Source organism: Equus asinus, chromosome X (genome assembly GCF_041296235.1).
Source record: "Equus asinus isolate D_3611 breed Donkey chromosome X, EquAss-T2T_v2, whole genome shotgun sequence".
NCBI classification, from domain to species: Eukaryota; Metazoa; Chordata; class Mammalia; order Perissodactyla; family Equidae; genus Equus; species Equus asinus.
In genome coordinates this window covers 106,651,452-106,678,934 of record NC_091820.1, presented here as the reverse complement: position 1 = coordinate 106,678,934, position 27,483 = coordinate 106,651,452, and positions in this window count along the sequence as shown.

Here is a 27,483-nt window from a genome sequence, read left to right as displayed (position 1 = left end):
GCCTATCGAGTAACTTTACACTTTTTTCACAAAGCAATTCTTCAAAATGTTGAAGAAGCATTTGCTGCGACAGGAAACTTACCTAAAACTATTTGCCTACTGTCTGGGTCATTTATGTCAATGATAAAATGGGCAGTGATCAGAATGTCTGTCTGTGCACAAAATCTTTTTTGAGTATCCGATGTTTTGCACATGCAACTTTATGCTCAATTAGGCATGCAACAGTGTGTACAAAATCCTGTTGCAAAGTGCACTCGACTGCTTAAATAGCTCTTTTGAAAACTATTTCCATTTATTTGCATGTAAGACTTCACTTTATGCCATGCCAAGAGGCGTTCTTAGAATTTTCCTCTCAGCAAAATTGCCAGTAGTTTTGCAGGACAAGGGGAATACGCATCAATTTTCTCTGAAAGGAGGACCAAACAATGCAAGTGTACAGGTTAGGCAGAACAGAACTTAATGAGTTAAATTTTCTTTCAAGAGAGCTTACTTTTTTATTCCTCTGCAAGAGCCTTAATAATCACAGGCAAATAAACTCACTCAAAATCCTTGACAAAAAGAATGCTACAATAGCTCAGAATGGATTGATGAAATGTTTGAAAGCCTTTTATTAGAATTCTGCAAATTGGGAACACTTCTATGAGCAAACCTTCCAAAGCAGGAATTTTTCATTTGACTGCCAGAGTAAGCACAACAGTATTGGCCTCATTCTGTGTATAGTCACAAAGAGATACCTTTTGATAATCTGGAAGCCTTATAGTAGCTTTGCTTATTTTATCTTTGATCCTTGCATTTAGCCCTGATTGAACCTTGCTTTGATCTAGTCGAGCTAGCTAGCTAAATAGAAAGCTATTACTATATTCTCTAGCTTTCCTGTCCATCAAACACATCCATTACTGTTATTTTCCATTCTACCCTCAAGCAGCTCACTATGCAGGAGTCTGACAGACCTGCATACAAAATCCAGCTTCTGCCACTTAGCTGCATGGTTTTGGGCAGGTTACTTATGTTCTCTGAGCTTCAGTTCCCTCGACTATAAAATGGGAATAATAAAACCACCTACTCCACTGCGTTGTTTTGTGGATTAAATGAGGGTAAATGTCTATAAAGCACCCAACATATAGGTTGGCATTGCAGTAAAAGGTAATTAATGTTAGTTTTCTTTTCTTTTATTTTCTTCTTTCCACAGACGTGTTCTTCAGTCTGTGGTATGGGATTAGCTACAAGTCTTTTGGAGTGTTAATTGGAGATATTTGCTGTGTGACGTAAATCTGTATGATGAAATATCTTTGATCATAATTAGGTGGTTGATTGGAACCCCTGAGAAAAGGAAGCTAATTACCAGGAAGATATGTGTCATGTACAAACCTCAGTGCATGAGATGGTATTTTCTAAGAATGACATTGCTTTCAGCTATTTTCAAATGAAGACAGAGAACCTCTGTGAACATGAATCTATCAACCGTTGCGGCACCAAATAATTCTCAATTCTAAAATTCATTTAATGACCATAAAATTTTAACAAGAGAGGTGTGGAAGTGTGTGCAGGGAGCACTTTCCATTAAATCACTTTTTGTTCACTTTCTCTTCTCATCTTTCTAGCTCAGGTGTTAAGAAACATTTATTAAAGACAGTCCACAGTTTAAAATCACCTCAGTAGGCATTGCAAATTATACTTTCAACTGTAATAAAGGAGAGATTTGCTCACAAATCTCTTCTCTGAAACACATTTTTATGGATTCTAAACTAATTAAGTCAGAAAGTCTCACCATCTCCCGAAATCCAGAGAGGAGGGAAATACTTCTTCAAAGACAAAGCAGTTCTTAAAATTTAAAACCTAAAACTTACAATATCAGAGTGCCCTGACCAGATAAAGTATTCAAATGGAAAAGACCTAGGACTTGGAAATTAAAAGGACTAGGTTCTAAGTCCATGGCAGTAAACTCATATGCCCACAGACGCAAGTAAAATAATGCAAATGAGCTAACTGGGCCAAATGCAGGGTCACAATAAATGGTGGAACTAACAGTATATCTAATGGGGTGGCAGTTTCGTTGCTCCAACCAATTGTTGCAATGTGGGAATTTGAGTCCAGTATTTCTATGATGTTCCAATTTCCGAGAAAATCTGGACATTCAGATTTTTATACGAATTCTCTCAATTCTTACATATTGACAAACAATTCAAATCTTTTTATAACTTTATATGGAATCGAACAAAACACATCTTCTGGGTTGGCCACGGTATGATTATGGATCTCAATCCTGTTTAATCATCAATTAGTTGTGTGATCCTGGGAAAGTCATCTAAGCTTTTTGTGCCTGAGTTTTCTTATTTTCCATTTGTGGTAGATTAGGGACAGACAAACTATGGTTTGTTTTGTGAACAAAGTTTTTAAATTTTATTTATTTGATTTGATTTGATTTTTGAGGAAGATTAGCCCTGAGCTAACTATGGCCAATCTTCCTGTTTTTGCTGAGGAAGACTGGCCCTGAGCTAACATCATGCCCATCTTCCTCTACTTTACACATGGGACGCCTACCACAGCATGGCTTTTGCCAAGTGGTACCATATCCACACCCGGGATCTGAACTGGCGAACCCTGGGCCATGGAGAAGCAGAATGTGCGAACTTAACTGCTGCGCCATCACGCTGGCCCCGTGAATAAGGTTTTACTGGAACATTATTCTTACATGCCATCAAGTCAGCTCTGACTCCTGGCGACCCTATGAATGAGTGCTGTCCACAATGTTCTGTCCTCAACAGCCCTACTCCGCTTCTGTAGACTCATGCCTATGGCTCCATTTATGGAGTCAGTCCATCTCATATTTGGTCTTCCTCTTTTCCTGCTGCCTTCTACTTTTCCCAGCATTATTGTCTTTTCCAAAGAATCCTGCCTTCTCATGATGTGCCCAAAGTGGGACAGACTCAGTTTTGTCATTTTTGCCTACAGGGATAGTTAAAGCCTGGTTTGCTCTAGGACCCAATTATTCCTCTTTCTCGCAGTCCGGGGTATCCGTAGAGCTCTCCTCCAGCACCATATTGCAAATGAATCATTATTTTCTGTTAGCCTTCTTCACTGTTTAGCTTTCAAACTTATGCATAGTAATTAGAAATATGAGGTTGTGGATAATCTTCGGCTTAGTCTCTAATGACACTTCCTCACGCTTGATGATCTTTCCTAATTCTTTCATTGCTGCTCTTCCAGGTCTCAGTCTTTTGATTTCTTGGCTGCAGTCTCCATTTAAGTTGATGACTGAACCAAAGTAAACAAAATCTTTGACAATTTCAATGTCTTCATCATCTATGTTAAAGTTTTGTAGGTCTTCTGTAGTCATGATTTTTGTCTTCTTGATGTTCAAATCAGTCCTGCTTTGGCACTTTCTACTTTCACTTTATTCAGAAGTTATTTCAAGTTGTTGCTGCTTTCTGTCAGTACAATGGTGTCATCTGTACATCTTAGATTGTTGGTGTTATTGGAACATAGCCACATTCATTTATTTACATATTTTCTATGGCTTCTGTCATGCTACGACAACAGATTTGAGTAATTGTGATGGAGATCGTATTGGCCACAAAGGCTAAAATATTTAATATCTAGCCCTTTATGGAAAAGTTTGCTGATCCCTGGGGTAGATCATTGGCTCTTTATATATTCAAAGTGTTGTTGGAAGTAAGAGCAAGTAGCGAATTCTAAACAAGTATACACATGTGACTATTCCTCGAAAAGAAAGGTTATAAAAATTAATTGTGGAAGATTGCATTGTTGGCCCCAATCATGCGACCCTTCCTTTGTCTACACCTTTTACTGTGTAACTTTGTAGTGCCTTGCCCCTTGACTCTGGGTTCAGGCATGTGACTTGCTTTGGCCAATTGGTATTAGCATATGTGACATAAGCAGAGGCTCAAAATAAGCATACGAGTTAATGCCTACTCTTTTATAACATTATCATCACCAGAAGAATATGCCTGGGCTAGCCTTTCAGAGAAGGGGTAGGCAAATTTTTTCTATAAAGGGACAGATAATAGATATTTTAGGCTTTGCAGGACATATAGTTCTGTTGTACCTACTTTACACTGCTGTCGTAGTGCAAAAGCAGCCATATACGGTATGTAAACAAATGGGCAGGTCTGTGTTCCAATATGACTTTAGTTGCAAAAACAGGTGGTGGGCTGAATTTGGCCTGCTAACCCCTAGATTGGAGGAAAGGAGACACGTGGAACAGAGCTGAGTCAGCCTGTCTGCCTCAGGTGAGAGAGCAGACCAGCCAGCTAATCCATAGCTATATGAGCAAACCCAGACAAGATAAACAGAACTGCCTAGCCCAATCTCAGATACATGAAAAATAAGTGCTATTGCTGTTTGCCACTGCAATCTTGAGATAGCTTGAGATGCAGCAAAAGTTAACTGGTTCAGTGATCATATTACTAAATAATCTAAAGTAGAATAAACTCCTGTGTAAGGAGTTTGACGAAACTCAAACAAACACACACACAATGGAACTAAATAGTGTTTATAGACAACTTGTGTCTACACTAATAAGAGTAGCTGTAATTTACAGATTGCTTACTATTATGGGTGAAGCACTGTGGCAAGCTCCATACATAATCACAAATCCTCAAAACTTCCCTGGAATGTAGATTTTTAAAACTGTCTGCGTTTTTCAGATGAAGAAACTGAGGCTTATCAAGTAGAACTAACTTGGCCAAGGTTGTAGATATATGAATTATCAGAGCTGAATCTACCTCCAAATGTCTTAACATGCAAATGATTGGATACATTATAGATATCTGAAAACTCAGATAACAGTTTTTTCAATTTAATGTAATCACTTTTTCTTCTAGTATAGACTTTTAGAGTATTTTTTAAGTAAACAAAGTGTTTGTAAACATCTTGATGGAAAAACAATTCCATTAAAACACAACCAATTAAAATATTTCCTACCTTTCAGGATGAAGCTCAGGCATAAGTAAAAACTGAATAGATTTTCACGGGGAGTGCAGAATTTTGTCGTCAATAGAAGAGCTTTTGAGCAATCTGTGCCAAAATCTGATCTTGTCTTCTATAGTAAAATGATAGGTCAATTGCAATTTCTATGTGATAATTCAGTATGATTTCTCTGTTATACGTTAAAAAATATATGGTAATAATGCTGTTTGTTTATCTAGAACTTGTATACTTGTGTATTTTATCTCCCAGCTAAGTAGAAACAAGTACTAGCTATCTCCCAGTTAGTCTGGTTACATTGGCCTTAGGAAACAAAACAAAACAAGCAAATGAAAACATTGCTGCAATTAGCAAGAAGAGCAAAGAAGTTAAGGAGTAATTAACTCTTAAGCCCTTGATTAGAGCAAAATTTAAATAGTAAAAATAACTGAGTCTAAAAAATTTAGCAAATAGTAGTAAGATATCAAAACCAGCTTTATAATTTTTTTTATCTGGTCTCTGAACCTGAACTCAGTTTCTTTTTTTTTTTTTTGAGGATGATTAGCCCTCAGCTAACTACTGCCAGTCCTCCTCTTTTTCGCTGAGGAAGACTGGCCCTGAGCTGACATCTGTGCCCATCTTCCTCTACTTTATATGTGGGACAAGTACCACAGCATGGCGTGCCAAGCAGTGCCATGTCCACACCCGGGATCCGGGCTGGTGAACCCCGGGCCGCTGAGACGCGGAACGTGCGAACTTAACCACTGCTCCACCAGGCCAGCCCCCGTGAACTCAGTTTCTGATGTGAGTAGTGGCTATTTTTAAAATATATATATATATATTTATATCATGTGTCCAAAGGATTTTACTAAATTCTAATTTGATTCTATAATTTAGTTGTTTGACCTTGAGCAAATCACTTAACCTCTCCTAATCTGTAAAATAGAGATAATAACAGTACCTACTTTAGAATTGCTGTGAAAATTAAAATGCTGAGGGACGCAATGTGCCAAGTAGAACGAGCGCTTGTTACATACATAAAAATTGCTCATTAGTTGTTTGTTGAATCTGATTCTGATTCTGAAAACAGTGGTAGTCAGTGTAACTGTTTATTTTCTATTTACATAGCATTAAAAAGTACTTCAAGTGAAACAGTAATTAAATATATGATTTAGTAAGTGATATGTGTGGATTGAGTTTGCATTTGATTATATTTCCCGTGGAGAGAGTGTGAGGAGGCAAGTAGCCATGTTTCTGTTTACATGGGGCATTGACTCCAATCATAAACTCATAAAGTTATTTCGGTGTCAATAAAAGTGTTTTTAGAGACAAATAAGAGCTTATAATGTGACTCATTAGACCTGTCTCCCAAATGGTAAATTATGACATATCATATGCTATCTGGTTAAAACGTCTAAGAAATAAGTATAATGAAGTGATAATCATTGACATGCAAAGCAAATATGATAATATTAAAATATAAAAAACATTTTAAATGAAGGATATTTTGTACAATTAAGGCAATAAACTAGTTATTATTTGTTACCCAATGACCATGTAATAAGGAAGCAGTGTATAGTGAAGTGTTTTGGAAAAAGTTCAGAACATTCTTAGCGTCAAAAATGACTATAGTCGACCACTTACTAGCTGAATGATCTTGGGCAAGTTTTTAAATCCTTAGGTTCCTGATTTCTATAAAGTGACAATTAATCGTTCTTCATTCCTTCATATCAACTGAGTACCACTGTACTACATACACTGCAGAGAAAAGGTGGATAAAATGGACTATATATATATCCTATCTTCTTTGAAAAGCTTTTAGCACAGTGTCTGGTACTTATTTTGTTCGAGAAGTGGTTTTCTTCTTATTAAACTATCTGGTACTAATTGAAAGTTGTTGCAAACCTCCCCAGGGCCAGTTCTGTGTAAAGAGATTGAAATGGTCTGTTTGCATTAAGTACATAAGAATAAAGCAAGCCCCAACCAGTGGCGGGAACCTCTTAATCATTTATTTTCAGCTCATCAAAGTGTCCATCCAAGAAAGAATTTGAACTGCGTATATTCTTCCGCCGCTTGTTCGAAGATGGCAACCCCCAAAGCATTTGAATCGGTCACATCATCACCATGTACTTTGTAGAGGAGCCTCAATATGGTCTCATACCTGCCTCCCTCCCAACAACCTCTCAATTGTTGCAGTATTTTTTATGGAATGACAAGAATATTTGATGACCAATTCTAATACGAGCAGAATGATATTGTTATTTTCTTCTAAGGATATCTTCTTCCTAGCTGCACTGTGCCATCATCCTATCAGATAGTAATATTAAGGAGCTGTTTCTTCAAAAATGAGTTTTCTATTTGCGAAAATAAATATAAGTTAATTTATTCCTGATATCTGATTAATATATCTATACATATACTATATAATTAATATCTATTATCTATCTATCTATCTATCTATCTATCTCTCTATCTGTCCTGATGGTATAATGAGAAGCAAATTGAATCCAGCCTGTGGTTATCTGAGATCTGAAGAGTAAATAAGTATTAACTAGCTTTGAGTTGGAGGAGGGAGAGAGGCAAAAGATAACAACTTGTGCAAAGGTACTGATGGTTACCATGGCTAGAGTGTTGAGTGGGAGGAGGAAGACCAGCAAATCATGACATCTAGAGAGGAAGGCAAGGGTCAAATCATGCACAACCCTGTATGTGGAGCCACTGAAGGGTTTTAGGTGGGGCATGGTATGATATAACTTTCATGCCTTATCTTTCCTCTTCCTGTCAGGATGGTTTTACTTCTAAATATGTTGATCCTTTTTGCTGAACTGTTTTTCACTATCAGTATTATTTCTGTCAACCATGAAATGGACGTTTTTTTCCTGTCTTCTAGTGTTCCCCTTGTACACTTGGTTCTGAAACCTACCAGACATAAATTACTTCTGATAAACATCAGTAGTTATTAACTCTTATGGTTACGGATAAACACTATTGTTTTAGCTATAAAAACAGATTGATCTTTTCATTCCTTTCTTCACCACATACCAGGGCATTAAAGGATGTAACCAAAGTGGAAAAGGCTTTTAGAGAAAAGTACACTCATGCAGAATTAAGAGAGAGTTAAGAAATGAACATTTTAATATACAATTTTCTTTAATGCTGCCAGGGTCCTTTTTTTATCTATTGCTTTTCAAACAAAATTGACCATTTTATGTACTTCTTTTTCTGTTTCAGCAAAAATTTTATATAGTGATTTCCATAGTTTCTGCCTCTACCTTCCCTTCTAGTTCTTGTTTCTTCTTCAAGCAATGAAGAATATTCTCTTATTCTCTATGACCTGGTGATTATCTGTTTTCTGGTGACTCTCCTCCCTGTGTTGATCAAGCTACATATTTCCTCTGTACTACTCTAAAGTCATGTCTTTTGCCCTTCCAATGGCAGGAATTCTTCCCACTAGAATCAACTCACAAATATTTCTATCCATTCTTTGATGAGGGTAAAGGTTTTCATCTGAAACTTCAAGTTGAGTCAATAGGAGGTTAGATATACATGGCACACTGGCTATATTTTGCCCTAATAAGATTTTCTTATCATGCATTGTCTTCATTTGTAAAATCATTTCTTTTAGATGCCTTTGATTTGCAAAAGTTCAATTTAGTGTTGTTTTGTTTTCTTCATTTTATATAGTTTTGTTAAATTATAGTTAATGAGGGTATGTGACAGTTTGATGGGAAGTACAAATGGAAAGAGGTTGGTATCAATATACATGAAAGAGGAAGGAATGTTGCTACTGACACTAGCACATTCAATGTTTTAAAGGTTGTAATGAAAGAAATGGTACCCACCTTAATTCTAGAGTGATAGGATTAGATTGAAGGAGAGAGGAATTTTCATAAATCCCCTTTTTGCACTATCCCTCTGAAGCTTTTCCCTGAGAAATGAGACTCATTCTCCTTCCCCTTATCTTATTCCCTTAAATCTCCACTGAGTTACTAAAATAGGATACTATTAGAACTGAGGTGATACACAATTGTTTGAACAAGTTCCATATATATATATCTCTTTCACTCAGTTGCTCCCATGTGTTAGCTTAGAAGAGATGAATAAAGGAAAAAATTTAGGCTTAGTGGCAAAGGTAGGCAAGTGGTATTTAGGGTTGAAACAGCCTTTCGGGTGCCGTACAATTTCTAGCATTTGTCACAACATGCACAAATAGAAGGTTGGATTTTATGCACTTTTTTTTCATAGAAAAAGGAAAAGGAAAATTTAGACTTATTTGCATAAATCAAATAAGATCATAAAGATGAAGACTATCTCTAAAGAAGGAAGAATATAAAAACTTTCAAAATAAGAAGTAGAAAAGAGTAGCTAGTAAGCAAGGAAAGAGATAAATCTCCAACTAGCCATAGTTATTTTCTAGTGTTTAGCCAAAAGGCAGAAGGTTTAAGTTTGCAGTGGAAATTCAGTGATTCTTTTCAGTGAAAACTGATCTCCACTTTTTCAGTCCACATAAAAATAACTTTTCTGTGTGTGTCTAAATTGTAATCAATCTTTCCAGTATTTACATTAAATGCATATTTAAAATGTATACAGTTAATGCATATTTTAATTTCATTCTATCTGGCAAATGTACTAAAGCTCTAGAAAATGAAGTAAAAAGCCGATCAATATCACAAAAGAACTAGTTTTCAAAGTATGGTCTGGAAGTTTGACTTTTGTTTTGTTTTGTTTTGTTTTCTGAGGAAGATTTGCCCTGAGCTAACATCTGTTGCCAATCTTCCTCTTTTCATACGTGAGCTGCCATCATATCATGACCGCTGACAAGTTGTGGAGGTCTACACCCCAGAACCAAACCCAGGCCGCTGAAGTGGAGTGTGCTGAACTTAACCACTGGGCCATGGGGGCTGGCCCTGAAAGTTTGTATTTGTAAATAAGAGAATATAGTAATTTGTACAAAAAAGTTATATTAGGCAAAATTATAACAATGAATAAAAGGAATTCATTCAAGGAATTCCAATTTGTAACTCCCTTCTTCCTCAAATTAATTCCCAAATTAAATGTGCAAAATCAAGTTTTTTAAAAAAGTTTTAGTAATCTGGCAAGTGAACCTCAGGGTAACTTAGCAAACTTGCATTGTATATACATCGAAATTGGAATGGAAAAGTACATTTGACAAGCTTCTGTTTTCAATGCAGTGAGGCATTGTGTGTCGAATGTGATCTAGTTCTGTCTCTTCTTCTTCTCCATAAGGTGTGATAGAAAAAAGGTTCCTGGGGGAGCAAAGTGAAATTGCTTCAGGGAGGTGCTGGTGTTATTTTAACTTACAGCTATGGCCAAGCTGTAGAAAAAGATAAATGAGGGCATCAAATAGAGAGCAAGATGAGGGTAGCAAGAGAAATAAAAAGAAAAAAGGAATGAAACAATGGGAAGGAGAGATACAGAAAACAAAAGACATTCCCTGTCATCATTAAGCAGACCTCCCAGGACTTCAGCGCTTAAATGTGCTGGGGACTCTACCCTCTCTCCCGCTGGACCAAACAGCTTCTTTATCTTTAGATTTTGCTCTGAAGCCTACCTGCCTAGACATTTGGTAGTCCCAATTCCCACATTCACCTTCTGGTAACCTGACTGTGCAGCTTTGCACCTGCCCTTCAGGACCAATAATGTCCTCCATGCCTGCTATGTTGGAAGGTCTGGTGTTTTATTTGAAAAAGGTTCAAATAAAGGTTCAGTGAGCATTCTAATCTTCCAAAGAGCAAAGATTTTTTAAAAAATTGACAAGACCCAGCACTTTTTAGGGTGATCAGCATATAAACTAAAATCTCTATTCTCATTATTTTACACTCTTGCCAAGCTTTCAACATTTTAAGGGAAAAAATTAAAATTAACTTTCAAGGTGTTTGGAAAAAAAAGAAGATCTGCTTCTGAGCTAGTGCTGAAAGAGAATGAAATAACTACAAGTATCTTAAAATTAATATTGAGAAAGTTTGGCAATGTTTTAAAGGACTATTAAAACAAGCCTCCTACAGTGCAGATCTATAGAAATATGTGACAGGATTTGAAGCAGCTTAGCAGGAACTAATATACTCATATTAAACTCTTTAAGTAGGATTTTTTTTTTGCAAATCAGCTTAATTGCCATAGGAAAGAAGCAAAAACCACAACTTGTATATCAAAGTATTTAATTCATGTGGTCACCCAAGGACACTATTTGTGTGATTGTTCTGCTCTCTAAGAAACTAGAATATTTCCTCTAAATTTACCATGAATTTAACAAGACAATGTGGCCAATTTTTCCTGCATAGATTATCCATTTTCTGAAAAGAGGAGGGAAAAAAGGAAACTCCAATCTTTGGGGAAATCTTGTGCTGAGTAAATGTCTCTCCCATAAATAAGTTCTCATTGATAGAATCTGTTGTAATTGGGAAGGATATCAGTACTACTTTCTATTACTGGCAAATATTTAGCAAGTACAAATGAGAGTGCAGTGATTCAACTATTTATATACTTGGGGCAGGATTAGGGCTGTCGGATTTGTCAAAGGAAAACACAAGAGGATCAGTTAAATTTCAATTTCAGAATAAACAACAAATACATTTTTAGTATATATCCCAAACATTGTAAGGGACACACTTATACTATTTTTTTTCACTTTTCATTGAAATTCAGATTTTACTAAGTATCTTGTATTTTATCTCACAACTCCACATAAGTCCCTCCAAAGGCTAAAACATTATTTGTTACCTACATGTGCATTTCTTCAAATAAATCTGGCTGTTTTAATTGTGAGCTCCTTTGCTTTTGATTTTTCTGAGTGTGACTTCCTTCCTCCTGGATGGGGCTGGGATTTCCTTCCCTAAAATAAGAATTCTCTGGACCCAATGGTAGAAATTGGAACTATATTAGTATACACACGCTTTGGGCTTACCTTCCCTATATATAGCTTTTAAGGCATTTATTAACTGGGAAAGGGATCAAAATATTCCTGACTTTTAGTTGGACTCAAATTGCATTCAATTTTTGACGTGTGTGTGTGTGGTTTATTATACAGTTTATATATATCAGGTGGTGGTTTCTACAATAGTTTTTGCTTAAGAATTAAGATGATCCTAAGTGATTCATTTGTTATTTTGTAACATCAAGTGTTTTCCTATTTCTTAACCCTGTGATTGTTTTTCTTTGTGATTATTATGCAATGAACTTTTAAATTTTCATATTAGTTTTACAGGAATTACTAAAACAGTTTTAAAGTTAGACACCAATAAGTTTGCCCACAGATTCTTGAAAAATACGAATCAGCTGAAATGTTTGGGAAGAAGTAGCAGCTTCATTCTCTCCATTTGACTATTCAGTCGTGACTTGGATTCCTTCCTGAAATAATGAAGGGAAGGAGAGGAAGAGAGGAGATAACAGTAAGGGGAGATTAGTTTTGGTGGTACTTGTGTCTTGCAATACCAAAATTGCTGAAATGAATTTCTATCCCTACAATAAAAAGATACTTATTACACCACAGGAATTTAGTGTATTTGCCAATTTTTATCTGTACAGCTTTTCTAATGTCTAAATAGTCATTTAGGAAGAAGGTATTAAGTATGTATTAGTCTGTTTATAATATGTTACAAAGTGTTGATTGAAGTCCTTCCTATTGAGATAAAATTATATAGAGAGAATTAAGCAAAGCAATTAGGAACTTTAATTTATTGAAACCATTTTAATAATTCAGTATTTTTAACTGTGAGTATTTTTGTAGTAAATTAGAAAATTAGCTTAAAAATTGATAGATCAGATGGCTGCCTATATCATGACATTAATGGTATATATAGACACAAATTATCTTTCTGGAAAGCCAACAGTACTCTAATTATTTCTATTAGAAATAGAATCATTTGTTATAGAATGTTCCTGTTAGAAACTGTATAGTCTAGTGCAAACATTTTATTTTTTAGAGTTGGAAAATGGGGCCCTGACAATGAGAATTTTGTGCCTTCAATAAAAATTTTAAATTATATTTACTGCTTAGCTCACTCTTCTTACTGAGATTAACCTGTTTTTCTTAAGTAAATACTCCCCAGATTGCTGCAAGGATTTGATTAATTTCCAGAGTTCTGAAAAAGTTGTTTTTGTCATTTTTTGTTTGTGAAGAGGATTTTCAGAGGTCCTTATGTTGCCGTTTTCACTGACATCACTCCCAACACTTTTCTTAATTGCAGAGCTTTAGACTAGTAGGCAAGGGGCAGGAACCCTTTTCTGCTGTGGCTAAGGGAAATGTAGAAGAAATAAAATTGGCTTCCTGGAGCATGAAACAATTCTGGGCCCAGGATACTGTACCAATACCATTATATGCTACCTCCAATTGGGTGAGGGGCAGGAGATTCTCTCCTGTGTAAAACTCACCTCAAAAGGCAGAGTTTGGGTTCTTGCCATGGAGACTAGAGGCAGGAATGCTGAGAAAGCCCCTCCTTTGAGGCCGAAGCACATAATGCCTGCTTAAAAATGAAGTTGAATCAGGACAACATTCTCCCCTGTGGACTCTACCATGAATCTAGCAGCTAATAACAAGCCACAGCAGTCTGTTGGTAAGGAGGGAAAAGAGTCAGAAGAGTGAGCCAGCTGTGCACCAGCAGTGTAGAGAGGGTTGAAATCGTACATCTGAGAATGGAGAAAAACTGCCAAACTTGCCTCTAGCCAAAGCACAAATTAATGGCAGCCTGTGCGCATTGCAGAAAACAATAGCAGCAGCAAAACCCAAAAGCAGATAAATTCCTGACTAGATTCTTTCAATCTCCTACACTAACAGCCTGAAAAAAGAAAAGACACACCCATTTCCAGCCAAAAATGATGTTACTTCAGTCCCTAATGTTCTACATATGATGTCAGGTATTAAATAAAAAATTTTGAAACACATAAAGAAGGCAAGAAAAACAATCATATTGATGAGAGACAAATCAAGTAACAAAACCAGATACAGAGAAAACATAAATATTGGAACTTTGAAACAGGAACATTAAGTTAACTATAATGATCATATTAAAGGATCTAGTGGAAAAGATGAACAATTGCATGAGCAGATGGGGAATTTCAGCAGAGAGATAAAACTATAAGAAAAATGTCAAATGGAAATGTTATAAACAAAAAAGACAATATCAGAGATAAAGCATGTCTTCAATGGGCCCATCAGTAGGCTGAACACAGTTAAGGAAAGAATCTTTAAACTTGAAGACAGTTCAATGGAAATCACCCAAACTGAAACACAAAGAAGAAAAGGAATGAAAAAAAAAAAAAACCCAACAGAACAGACCATCTAAGAGCCATGAAAATATCGAATATTTTAACATAGAAGGAAGAGAGAAGGAACATTACAGAAACATATTTAAAGAGATAATGATGAATAATTGCCCGCAAGTAATAAATGACATCAAACCACACATCCAAGAAGATCAGAAAACTCAACAACAACAAAATCTCACATCTAAACATATTATAGTTAAAAGTCCTGAAAAGTGAAGATAAAGAGAAAATCTTGAAGGCAGCTGGAGGAAAAAAAGACATTTTGAATTAAAAAAATAACGATTATAGCAGATGTATTGTCAGAAAATATATGTGCCAGAAAAAGATGGAGTGATCTTCAATATGCTGAAAGAAAAAAGTAACTGTTAGCCCAGAATTCTATACAAAGTGAAAATATCTTTCAAAAATAAAGGTAAAATAAATCACTTCTTTTAGAAAAACAAAATCTGAGACAATTCATTGACTGGAGACCTGTACTACAAAAAATGCTAAATTCGGTTTTTCAGACAGAAGGAATATGATACCAGACAGAAATTAAATGGAAAGCAGCAAAAATGGTAAAAATGACATTAAATGTGAAAGGCATTTCAAAAATTATTTTTAATCACTCTAAAAGGTAATAGATATTCTGAAGCAAAAATAGTAAAAATAAGTTATGGGGTTATTTACAGTATAGAAAATTAAAGTGCATACCAGTGACAGCACAAGGGAAGAAAGGGAAGAATTAGATCCTGTCCTAAGTTTCTTATACTATATATGAACTGGTATAACATTTGAAAGAGGACTGTGACATATTAAAGAAGTATATGTAAGCAATAGGGCAACCAAGAAAAATTAGAAAAGAGGTGTGAATAATAAGCTAATAGTGAAGATAAAAAGGAATCACAAAAATCTACTAAATTTTCACAGAAAAAGAAAAAAGGACAGATAATAGATAGTACATACAGAAAAGGGCCAGAAAAATAGTAGATTTAAATTGAACCATATTTCTAAGCCTTAAAATAAATGGGTTTAAGGGTCCCAAAAGTTAGGGATTGTGAGAGTGGATAAAAGGTAAGACCTAACTATATGCTATCTGTATGAAACTCACTTGGAATATAAAAACATAGATAGGCTAAGAGAAAAAAGATGGAAGATAATATACCATGAAAACACTAATTACAACAAGGCTGTAGTAACTATATTAATATCATACAAACTAGAAATGAATACAATGAGACTAACAGGGATAATGAAGGACATTATACAATAACAAATGTATTGATTCCCCAGGAATACATTATAATCCTAAAAGTGTAAGTTTCTAATGACAGAGATTTGAAATACATAAAGCCAAAACTGACAGAACCAAAAGGACAAATAGATAAATCCACAACATAGTTGGAGAATTGAATGTTCTCTCTTAATAATTGATAGAAGACTTGAAGAACCTATCAATCAACTTGACCTCATTGACATTTATGGAACATTTTATCCAACGAAAGCAGCATACACAATCTTTTAAAATACACTTGTAACATTCACAAAGATAGACCATATTCTGGGCCATAATACAGATATCTCTAAATTTAAAAGAATTGAGACCATAAACATACGTTCCCTCACTACAACGGAAATAAACTAGAAACCAATCGTAGAAAGTTATTTGAAAAGGCTGAAATATTTAGAAATTAAACAACACACTTTTAAGTAACCTATGAGTCAAATAGGGAATTACAAAGATAATTAGAAAATATTTTGAACTGAACAAAAATGAAAATGCAACATATCAAAATTTGTGGGATGCAGCTAAAGCAGTACTCAAAGGGACACTTAGAGCATTAAATGCTTATATTGGAAAGGAAAAAAGTGTCTCAAATTAGCATTCTGAGCTTCCAACTTAAACTAGGAAAAGAAGAGGAAAATAAACTAAATCAAGCAGAAAGAAGGGAATATTATAGATGACAGCAAATATCAATTACACTGAAAACAGAAGCAAGAGAGCAAATCAATTAAATTAAAGTCTGAGTCTCTGAAAAGGCCAATGAACTTGAATATGTCTTCATGCAGACTGACAAAAAAATTCCAGAGAAGACACAAATTATAAATATCAGAAAGGAAAGAGAGGATATCTCTGGAGATGCTACAGTTATAAAAAGGACAATACAGAGATTCTATAAACAACTTTATGCCAATGTTTGATAACTTTGATTAAATCGATCAATTCCTTAGAAGACACCAACTACCAAAACTCACTAAAAAAATGAATAAAATCTCACATGTAGTTTTAAATTTATTAAATAAATTGAAGTTTTTAATTTAAAAATTTCCAATAATGCAAAGTCCAAGCAGAGATAGTCCTCCTGGTAATGTACTGATAGTTATGGAAGAAATAATGTCAGGTATCTACAAAGTCTTCTAGAAAATATGAGACAATTGAATACTTCCAACCTTCTGACCTCATTGTACTTCTGACCTTCTGACCTCATTATTTAAGGCTACTGAAGCATGAAAACAAATCAGACAAAACCGTTGGAGGAAAAGTATTCCTCTGCAGCATAGACACAAAATTCCTTCACAAAACAGTAGCTAATTGGATCCAGGAAAATATATATATTACACTTGGTCATAATATACTATACACATTGTACAATATACATTATGTTATGACCAAGTGTAGTTTTTCTCAGAAATAAAAAGTTGTTTTGACATGAGAAACTCAATTCTATGCACACTGCCAACTAGCTAATGAAAAAAAGAAATATGATTATCTTAACGGGTATAGAAAAGTTCTCAACAAAATTAAATATCCATTCATGATAAAAACTCTGAGGAGGGGAATAGAAGATCGTTTCCTCATCTGGACTTAGGGTATCTACAGCCTATATCTTACTTAGTAGTGAAAGACCAAAGGCTCTTTTCCCAAGATCAGAAGTAATGAACGGACATCTGCTCTCCCTCTTCCTACTCAGCATCATAATGGAGGTCTTAGCCAATCCAAAGACAGAATAAAAATAAGAAATTCATACAGATTGTAAAGAAAGAAACAAACATCTTTACTTGCAGATGACAACTGTCTTTGTAGGAAATCCCCTAAAGAATACACAAGAAATACTAGAGCTAGTAAGTGTGTTTAGGAAGGTGGCAGGGTATAAGACAAGCAAAAATACAATTTTATTTCCATATGTTAGAAATAAATAATAGGAAATTGGAAAATAAATTGTATCATTTACAATAGCACCAAAAAATGAACTTCAAACCATATCTCCCCCAAATTAACTTAACTAGGTCACAGACATAATGCAAAACCCAAAACTAGAAAAATCCCAGAAACGGCATATGATAAAACCTTTCCGATCTTTGGTTATGCAGATTCCTTTGATAGAAAACCAAAAGAACAAACCGCATAACCAGGTGGACCTACAATTAGAATATACAACTACTTACTTGGGGGCTTTAGGGAGAAGACAAAAAAAAAGAACAAACCATGAGAAAACAATAAATTTTACTTTAGGAAAATTAAAATCTCTTGCTCTTCAAAACTTCCTATTAAGCAAAATAAAGACAAGACACTGACATACTTGGAGACAATATTTACAAAACAATTATATGATAAATAGTGGTATTCATCATACACATACACAGATATATGTTTTAAAAAAATTTATAATTCAATCATGAAAATCAAATAATCCTATTTAAGGGTGGGAAAAAGCTTTCTGATGTTACAACATGAGGAGTTTCCCAGACCTTATCCCCAGGTAATCTGGTGAAAATTATTAGCAACCATTTAAAGTTTCTGGAAATGGTCCTAACCAAGGTCACACAGCAAATGAAGAAACACCCCCGTGATGTAGTGGTTAAGTCCAGCATACTCTGCTTTGGCGGCCCAGGTTTACAGGTTCAGATCCCCAGTGTGGACCTACACCACTCATCAAGCCATGCTGTGGTAGTGACCCACATACAAAATAGAGGAAGATTAGCACAGATTTTAGCTCAGGGCTAATCTTCCTCAAGCAAAAAAAGAAGATTGGCAACAGATGTTAGCTCAGAGAAAATCTTCCTCAAAAAAAAGAAAGAAAGAAAAGAAAAGAAACCACAGTACAGCTATTTTAGAAAACAGTATAAGTGTTCCTCAAAAAATTAAAAATTGATCTACCATATGATCCAGGGATCCCACTCATGCATGTATATCCAAGGGGATTGAAGTCAGTATCTTGAAGAGATATCTGTACCCCCATGTTTACTGCAGCATTATTCATGATAGGCAAGACATAGAAACAACCTAGTGTCCATCAATAGACGAATGGATAAAGAAAACGTGGTATATATACACAACAGAATATTATTCAGTCACGAGAAAGAAAGAAATCTCGCCATTTGTGACAACAGAGATGGACCTTGAGGACATTATGCTAAGTGAGATGTCAGACAAGGAAGGACAAATATTGTATGATCTCACTTATATGTGGAATCTGTAACAGCCAAGTTTCGTAAAAACAGACAGTAGAATGGTGGTTATCAGGATCTAGGGGTGGAGGAATTGGGGAGATGTTGTTTAAGAGTATAAACTTGCAACTAGTGGATAAATGAGTTCTGGAGATATAATGCACAGTCAACAGTACTGTATTATAAACTTCAAAGTTGCTAAGAAACTAGATCTTAAGTGTTGTCACTCCAAAAAAGAAATGATAATTATGAGATGTGATGGAGGTGGTAACTAATGCTGTGGTGGTAATCATATTGCAATATATCAATGTATCAAACCAACATATTGTACACCTTAAACTTACAAAATGCTCTATGCTCTATGTCAATTATATCTCAATAAAAAAATAATTTTTTTAAAGAAAATAAACTAAACTCAGGAAGAACAGTAAGAATCTGTTCCAAATCAACCAGGAGCCACTTCCTTTCTCCCTGCTCTTGGCCTCAGAATGACAAATACTAGCTAGATAGATAGTTGTAGCCAAGAACACACAGGGCTTCCAAACTCATTCACCCAGCTTAAAGTTGGAGAACTACAGCATCTCTCCAGGATAAGCAGTACTTCAAACTTTCCTATCCTGCCCCAGCTGCAATTTGCAGAGGCTAAGTGGTGCCGAGAAGTAGGAGCTCCCTTTTTCTCATCCAGCCCCCAATCATAGGGCATAGGCTGTCTTTGGGTATGGTGCAATGAGAATACCAGGGCCCTTATTGATCACCCTTATCCTGGCTCCTTCATAAAGCAAAGCAACCCACTGGGAGAGGCCAACTGAGAATACCAGAGACCATAGCTGTCCCACACCACTGGCTGAGTGCTCATCAACTAAAGCAGAAGTTTCACTTGGAGATGAGTCTGCCACTGACCCCACCCTGAACTCCAGGGCCATGTCTCTGAGACTTTGCCTATGGATTGAGACAGGCTGAAGCTTTCCCAAAAGGAAATTATTTCATTTTCCACAGAATGTGGGAGAATTCCTAGCCTAAGGATACTCTCAAAAACCAGGGAGGTCATTGTGAAAAACAATTAAAGAGGAGACAGGTAGATTCATTAGAGATATAAACTCAACTATAGGCTGGCTAGTTTACCAGAGAGAACCAGGGAATGACTCAGCTAAGAAGAGCCTTCCTAGGTTCAGAACAAGTCTCAAACACTGACTTTGAAAACCATATTTGTAAAGAAGCCTAAATTTAATTGAGTTACTCTGTGGGGTAATTTATGCCTTAGATATTTGTTGAAAACATAATCAGCCACCAATTACTGGAGCTTAATATCTGGGCGTGGAAAGAGAAAGAGATAGTGAAAGAGGGTCCAGTAAAAACCCTGTCGTTGTATAACAGATGGGCTTCACTAAAATAATCCAGCTAGTCAATACACAAATAGACAAGTAAATGACAACAAGAAGCCCCAGAAGTGGGGAGATTGGTAGCCAGAGTTACTACAATATATTATCTAAACTATTCAGTTTTCACCAAAAAGTCATGAGACACGCAAAAAATAGGAAAATCTGACCTATACCCATGGAAAAGAATCAGACAACAGAAACTGTGAAAGTGAACAGATTTGTGTTTACCAAAAAAAAGACATTAAAATAGCCAGTATAATTATATTCAAAAACAAGAGGAAACCATGAGTAAAAGAGTAAAAAAAAAGTACAATGATAAAGTCTCATCAAATGGAGAATATCAATAATGAAATAGAAATTATGAAATTCTGGAGTTCAAAAGTACAATAACTGAAGTGAAAATTCACTAGAGGAGCTCAACGGTAGATATGAATTTGATTTGAGTCAAGGAAATTGAACATAGATCAACTGAAATTACTCTGAGAAACAGAGAAAAAATGAATAAATAAAATGAATAAAGGCTCAGAGTAATGTGGAACACCCTTCAGTGCAGCAACATACATGTAATGGGTATGTCAGAAGAAGAGAATAAAAATATTCAACAAATTAATGCGTAAAAATTTTCCACATTCAAAGTAAAACTTCAATCCACAAATTCAAAAAGCTCAGTGAACTCCAGGTAGAAGAAATGCAAAGAGATTCAAAAATAGATACCTCATAGTAAAATGATGAATACCAATGGTAATGAAAACCTTGAATGCAGCAAGAGAAAAAAGAATTTACCTAGATTTCGTTAAACTGCCAAGTCCATTAAACAAAGGTACTTCAAATATATAGCTGACAGTGCTTATAAATTAGTAAAGTAAATTGGACATTTAAAAAAATTTTTTAAGGTATCATCACATACATGGGAACCCCATTAAGATTAACAGTTGACTTCTCATTAGAAACAATGGAATCCAGATGGCAGTGGGACAACATATTCAAAATAGTCAAAGTAAAAAACTGTCAGCTAAGAATCCTATATTAAGCAAAGCTAGTTTTCAAAATTGATGATGAAATAAAGGCATTCTCAGATAAACAAAAACTGAAAGGATTCATTGCCAGCATACCTGCCTTACAAGAAATACTAAAAGAAATTCTCAAGGCTGAAAGCAAGTGTTCCCAGGCACTAATTCAAATCCATATGAAAAACCAAAGAAAAATGTTTAGCAAAACTATGTAATTACAAAAGACACTATAAATAGAGTAGGACATTAGCAGGATGGCAGACTAGAAAGCTCTAGGCACTTGCTTCACCACAGAAACACTAAATAAACAACTAGAAACTGACTAAAATAACCTTATAGTAGCTCTGGTAATCACTCAGACAGCTATAGTAACCAAGTGAAAGCCCAATCAAGGAAAAAGCCTAAACCTGTTAAGAATCTTTTTATTTGTTTCTTTTATTTTCTATATCTACAGTCCCAAACATTAGAATTCTTAAGAAGGGATTAAAAATTTAGTGAGTTTGAAGTTTCTCAAATAAAATATGTGGCTACATATTCTGGATACCATGAACCACCAATAACAACTTGAAGTGGTTTTCCTTGTAAAACCAGCCTGATGTAGACAAAGTCAACCTATGGTAAATTGTGTACAGGTGGCTTATCATCAGTGCTCCCTCGCCCGCATTTTCTGTGTAATCCTCAGCACAGCTAGAGGAATACTTCCTCTTCTTGCATTTCAGATTGCTAGTATCCTCATTCTTTGTTTCATCCTCTTCTTGCTTTCCAATTAAACCTCACAGAATTGTTAAACTAAAACATCAGGTATCTTAGTGTTATGAGTTATTATTTTGGGTCAGATTAATTATTTCTTAGAAATGAAGATCTAGCATTGCAAATGAAGAAATAATGATAAAAAAGGAAGGAAGGAAATCAGGAAGGAAGGAAAAAGGGAAGGTAAGAAAAACAATCATAAATGTGTCGGGGTTAACCAAGATACATTTTATATTTAATATAGTTCTATACAGTAAGAAAGGGGACATGGCTGTCACTGCTAAGAAATCAGAGAGACCAAGGCTGGCTTCATCACTGGACAGAGCCATCAACGTCTATGACTCATATTCATCCATCCATCCATCTATTCATATATATTTTCTCAGTACCTATTATAGATCAGACATTGAAGTAGGTCTTGGAAAACATAAATGAAGACAAAATTCTTGCCTACATGAATTCCTGTTTTTTAATTAGAAAATGTAAAAGGAGAGGCATGAAAGGGACCAGAGAAACATGTGATTAAAATGTTGGGGGAGAATTTAAGGCTGTGGACATGCTTTCTTAAAATCTGTGAGGAAAGATTAAATTTTTCTAGGGACTTTCTAGTAAAAGGTCATAATATTCCATTTTAACTAAACCTTTGCAAAGATTATTTTATGTTGAAAGAATATCTGAGCACTGTCTTTATAGATTTACTCTTCTGGTCAACCCCAAGTGTCGTACAACAACAAAAAAAACACAGATTATACTGAAATTTGAAGCAGAGGCACAACTTGAACTTTTTGCTTAGATTATTAGGTATCATATGCAGCTTCCCATTTCATTTATATTTCTTTCAAGGAAGCTGTATCTACTTCACTTATTGGACATGGTTATAATGAAAGACTTTCAAACATTTGAAAACTGAAATGTATTTTATTTTTTGACTGTTTATGGTATATAATTCTTTTTTCAAATTTTTTAAATTTTATTGAGGTTATATTGGTTTATAACATTGTGTAATTTCAGGGGTACATTATAATAAATCAGTTTCTGAATAGACTGGATTGTGCTCACCACCAGTAGTCTAGTTTTTATCTGTCACCATATATACGTGCCCCTTTACCCCTTTCACCCATCCCCTATGGTAACCACTGATCTGTTCTCTTTATCCTTGTGTGTTTATCTTCCACATATAAGTAAAATCATGCTGTGTTTGTCTTTGTTTGGCTTATTTCACTTAACATAATACCTTCGAGGTCCATCCATGTTGTTGCAAATGGGATGAATTTGTCTTTTTTTCTGGCTGGTTAGTATTTCACTGTATATATATATACCTCATCTTCTTTATCCAATCATCAGTTGAGGGGCACTTGGGTTGCTTACATGTCTTGGCTATTGTGAATAATGCTACAATGAACATATGGGTGCATAAGTCTCTTTGAATTGTTGGTTTCAAGTTCTTTGGATAAATAGCCAGTAGTGGGATAGCTGGATCATATGGTATTTCTAGTTTTAATTTTTTAAGAAATCTCCATATTGTTTTCCATAGTGGCTGTACCACTTTGCATTCCCACCAGCAGTGTGTGAGGGTTCCCTTTTCTCCACATCCTCTCCAACACTTATTATTTCTTGTTTTGTTAATTATAGCCATTCTGACAGGTGTGAGGTGATAGATCATTGTAGTTTTGATTTGAATTTCCCTAATAGTTAATGATGTTGAACATCTTTTCATGTGCCTGTTGGCCAGATGTATATCTTCTTTGGAGAAAGGTGTTTGTGTCCTCTGTACATTTTTCATAATTAAATATATTTTAAATTTGAGAACTTTGTCTTCTGATATCTTTGTTCAAGCTTTGCATATGAAGAGAATTGTTAAGAAGCTTCAGCCAATACTTGGAAATAAGACAAAGGAAAGGGGCAGAATGTCCTTTCAATATCATGTGGAGGCAATGTTTTTCAGGTTCACCCATAGATTATTTAAGTTTACATACTTTGACTCACAGCTTACTATTGGTTCAAGGTCCCAGAGTTAGTGAAGTTACATGTTAACATGTAAATTATGTCTGACAGAGATATAAGTAATTTCTCTTTAATAGAAAATAAACCCCTAAAGTTTACTTTTATTAGCTTTGAAGGACACTGAGTATTTTTCCTTGGAGGGAAGGGAGGATTTGCCCTGAGCTAACATCTGTTGCTAATCTTCCTCTTTTTGCTTGAGGAGGACTGTTGCTGAGCTAACATCTGTGCCAATCTTCCTCTATTTTGTATGTGGGATGCCACCACAGCATGGCTTGATGAGCAGTGTGTAGGTCTGTGCCCTGGATCTTAACATGTAAACCCTGGACCGCTGAAGCAGAGCATGCAAACTTAACTACTACACCACTGGGCCAGCCCTTGACTACTTCTTTTTTTAACCTAAAAAAATTGTATCCTAGCCTTCTCTTACTAAGTTTATAGGGGAGGAAAAAATTTTTTTTTACCTTCTTAGGGTCACTGTTTGGGTCTGAAAATTAAACTGAGAAAGACAGATTAACAGGAGAAAAGTATACAAATTTATTTCATTTAAGTTTTACATCACATGAGAGACTTCATAAGGAAATGAAGACCCAGAGAAATAGACCTGAGCATTCTTTTTTTATTGAGGTAACATTGGTTTATAACATTATATAAACTTCAGGTGTATATCATCATATTTCGATTTCTGCGTGGAGTACATCATGTTCACCACCCCAAGACTAATTGCCATCCATCACTGTACCCATGTGACCTATCACCCTTTTCACCCTCCTCCCTCCCCCCTTCCCTTTTGTTAACCACCAATCTAATCTCTTTGTCTATTTGTTTGGTTGTTGTTGTTGTTGTTTTCATCTTCTAAATGTGAGTGAAATCATATGATATTTGACTTTCTCTGTCTGACTTATTTTACCTAGCATAATACCATCAAGGTCCATCCATGTTGTCGTAAATGGCAAGACTTCATCTTTTTTTCATGGGTGAGTGGGATTCCATTGTGTATATATACCACATATTCTCTCTATCCATTCATCTATTGATGGACACTTAGGTTGTTTCCAAATCTTGGGTTTTGTGAATATGGCTGCAATAAACATAGGGGTGCAAATATATTTACACATTTGTGTTTTCATGTTTTTTGGATAAATATGGCATAAAACAGACACACAGATCAATGGAACAGAGTGAAGGTCCTAGAAATAAACCCACATATCTATGGACAGCTAATTTTCGACAAGGGAGCCAAGAACATACAATGGAGAAAAGAAAGTCTCTTCAATAAACGGTATTGGGAAGACTGGACAGCCACATGCAAAAGAATGAAAGTAGACCGTTATCTTATACCAGACACAAAAACTAACTCAAAATGGATTAAAGACTTGAATGTAAGACCTGAAACCATAAAACCTCTGGAAAAAAAAAATAGGCAGTATGCTCTTCAACATTGGTCTTAGCAGCATCTTTTCAAATACCATGTCTCACCAGGCAAGTGAAACAAAAGCAAAAATGAACAAATGGGACTATATCAGATTAAAAAGCTTCTGCACAGCAAAGGAAACCAGCAACAGATGAAAAGACAACCTAACAACTGGGAAAAGATAATTGTAAAGCATATATGTAATAAGGTTTTAACATCCAAAATATGTAAAGAACTCATACAACTCAACAACAAAAAAACAAACAAGCCCAATTAAAAAATGAGCAAAATATCCAAACAGACATTTTTCCAAAGAAGATCTACAGATGGCCAACAGGCACATGAGAAGATGTCAACATCACTAATTATTAGGGAAATGCAAATCAAAACTACAATGAGATATCATCTCACACCCATCAGAATGATTGTAATTAACAAGACAGGAAATAACAAGTGGTGGAGAGGATGTGGAGAAGAGGGGATCCTCAAACACTGCTGGCGGGAGTGCAAACTGGTACAGCCACTGTGGCAAACAGTATGGAGATTCCTCAAAAAATTAAGAATAGAGCTACCATATGATCCAGATTTGAGTATTTTTATGCTAGGCTTGTTGAAGGCCGGACAGTTGTGGAGGTTAAAGAGTATGAAGTAAGTGTAGAACTTGGGGAAAATTTGCAAGGCCTGATCGTTGGGATTCTTCTTGGCTTCTCTTTGTCTTTGGAGGTAACGATGTTCCTTTCCTCTGGGCAGAGAGAGGGCATCTCTCAGATGAGAATTTTGGGAGCTGTCTCTGGGGAGATGGGTGGGGAGGGGGAAGGTCAGAGTGACCTTCCTGCTTCTGCTCTTTTCTCAAACTTTTTCAGCTTAAAATATTCAATATGCCAAGGTGACATATTTTGGGGGCTGTGTTCTGAACCCCATCAACTTGCTTATGAATATCTATCTCTCCAGATCCTCTTGGAACCAGTTTACCATCTTACTGTTTCCGACATCAATGAATAATTTGAGCTAATCTTTGACATGTGTTAATTTTATATTTGTATGAATTATGTTTTTAACTTTTGAAAGTTCTACTTTGTCAGAAAAATAAAGGCGAAAAGAACATACTATTTCAAAGAGCTGCCCTGTAAAATTATTTTGTTAGAGAGCTTTACTTGCTCTAGGATGTGGCCACTGTCAAATCTGCATATTCATATCTGAAGAAGGAATAAAATTTAATTTCTCTCCTGGCCTACTTTATAACCTGCAAGTAAACAGCTGTATTACACAGAAACACATCAGAAAAACATGATTCCTCCTTGCCATGCTGATGTCAAGAAAAGTGAGTTATATTGGCCTCAGATGAATGATATTATATCAAACTTTTATATTTTATAGGTGTTAAGTTTTTAGAGGGAGAGGCATAATCAAATCTAAGTTCCAACCGGTGATATTATAAAGTAGCCCTGTAGGAAGTGAGTGCTTCAATTTTAATGAAAACACAAGCAATCAAATGCAAAGGTAAACACATTCTACATTATCATAAAGTGAAACACAATAATAAGAAAAACATAAGAAATGTCTTAAAATACTGATACCTTATGAATGGTCTTAGATTTTCTCTTCATGCCAACATTGATGGGACACCAACTTTGTTTCTATTATTGAAAAAGAAAAGAAAAAATGCTATTGCTTAAAAAATATATAATAAATTGGTCTTAGAAAATACAAATTATCTAGCTAATGTTATTACTGCTATGTTCTTGCTCAAAATAATAGGGTGACATCAAGTCTGTTATACCAGAAGCTAGCAGGTTGATGTTTAATATGCACCTTGAGCTATTCTATTTTTTTTGAGATAAACCACTTTTTTAATTAAAAAGAGTTAAATGCCTGACTGAGGGATAGAAGTCTGACACCAGTACAAATAACTCCTTGCTGTTAAATTTTAGCTAGTTGGCAATAGAAGTAGACATTTATATTTATAAAACAGGAAAACAATTCAAACTGGAAAGGAAAATCACTACCATTTACTTAGTATTTGTGAAGTTGAGGGGAAAATTTGGTATCATAATAGATAAATATTATACTATACCTTTTCCAACTATCTTCTGCAAAAATACAGACATTGCAATTTGTATAATCAGAAATAAGTATGCTATCAAAGCAAGAACTCCTATAACTAACTTATCAAGACATCCACTGTCAACCTGCAAAAACCCAAACCAGTTTAAGAGGCAAAGTGTCTATTTGGGTTCAAAGAATTGCAATTCCGGGAGCACAGATTCAGGCAGAAACCAAAATAGCATCC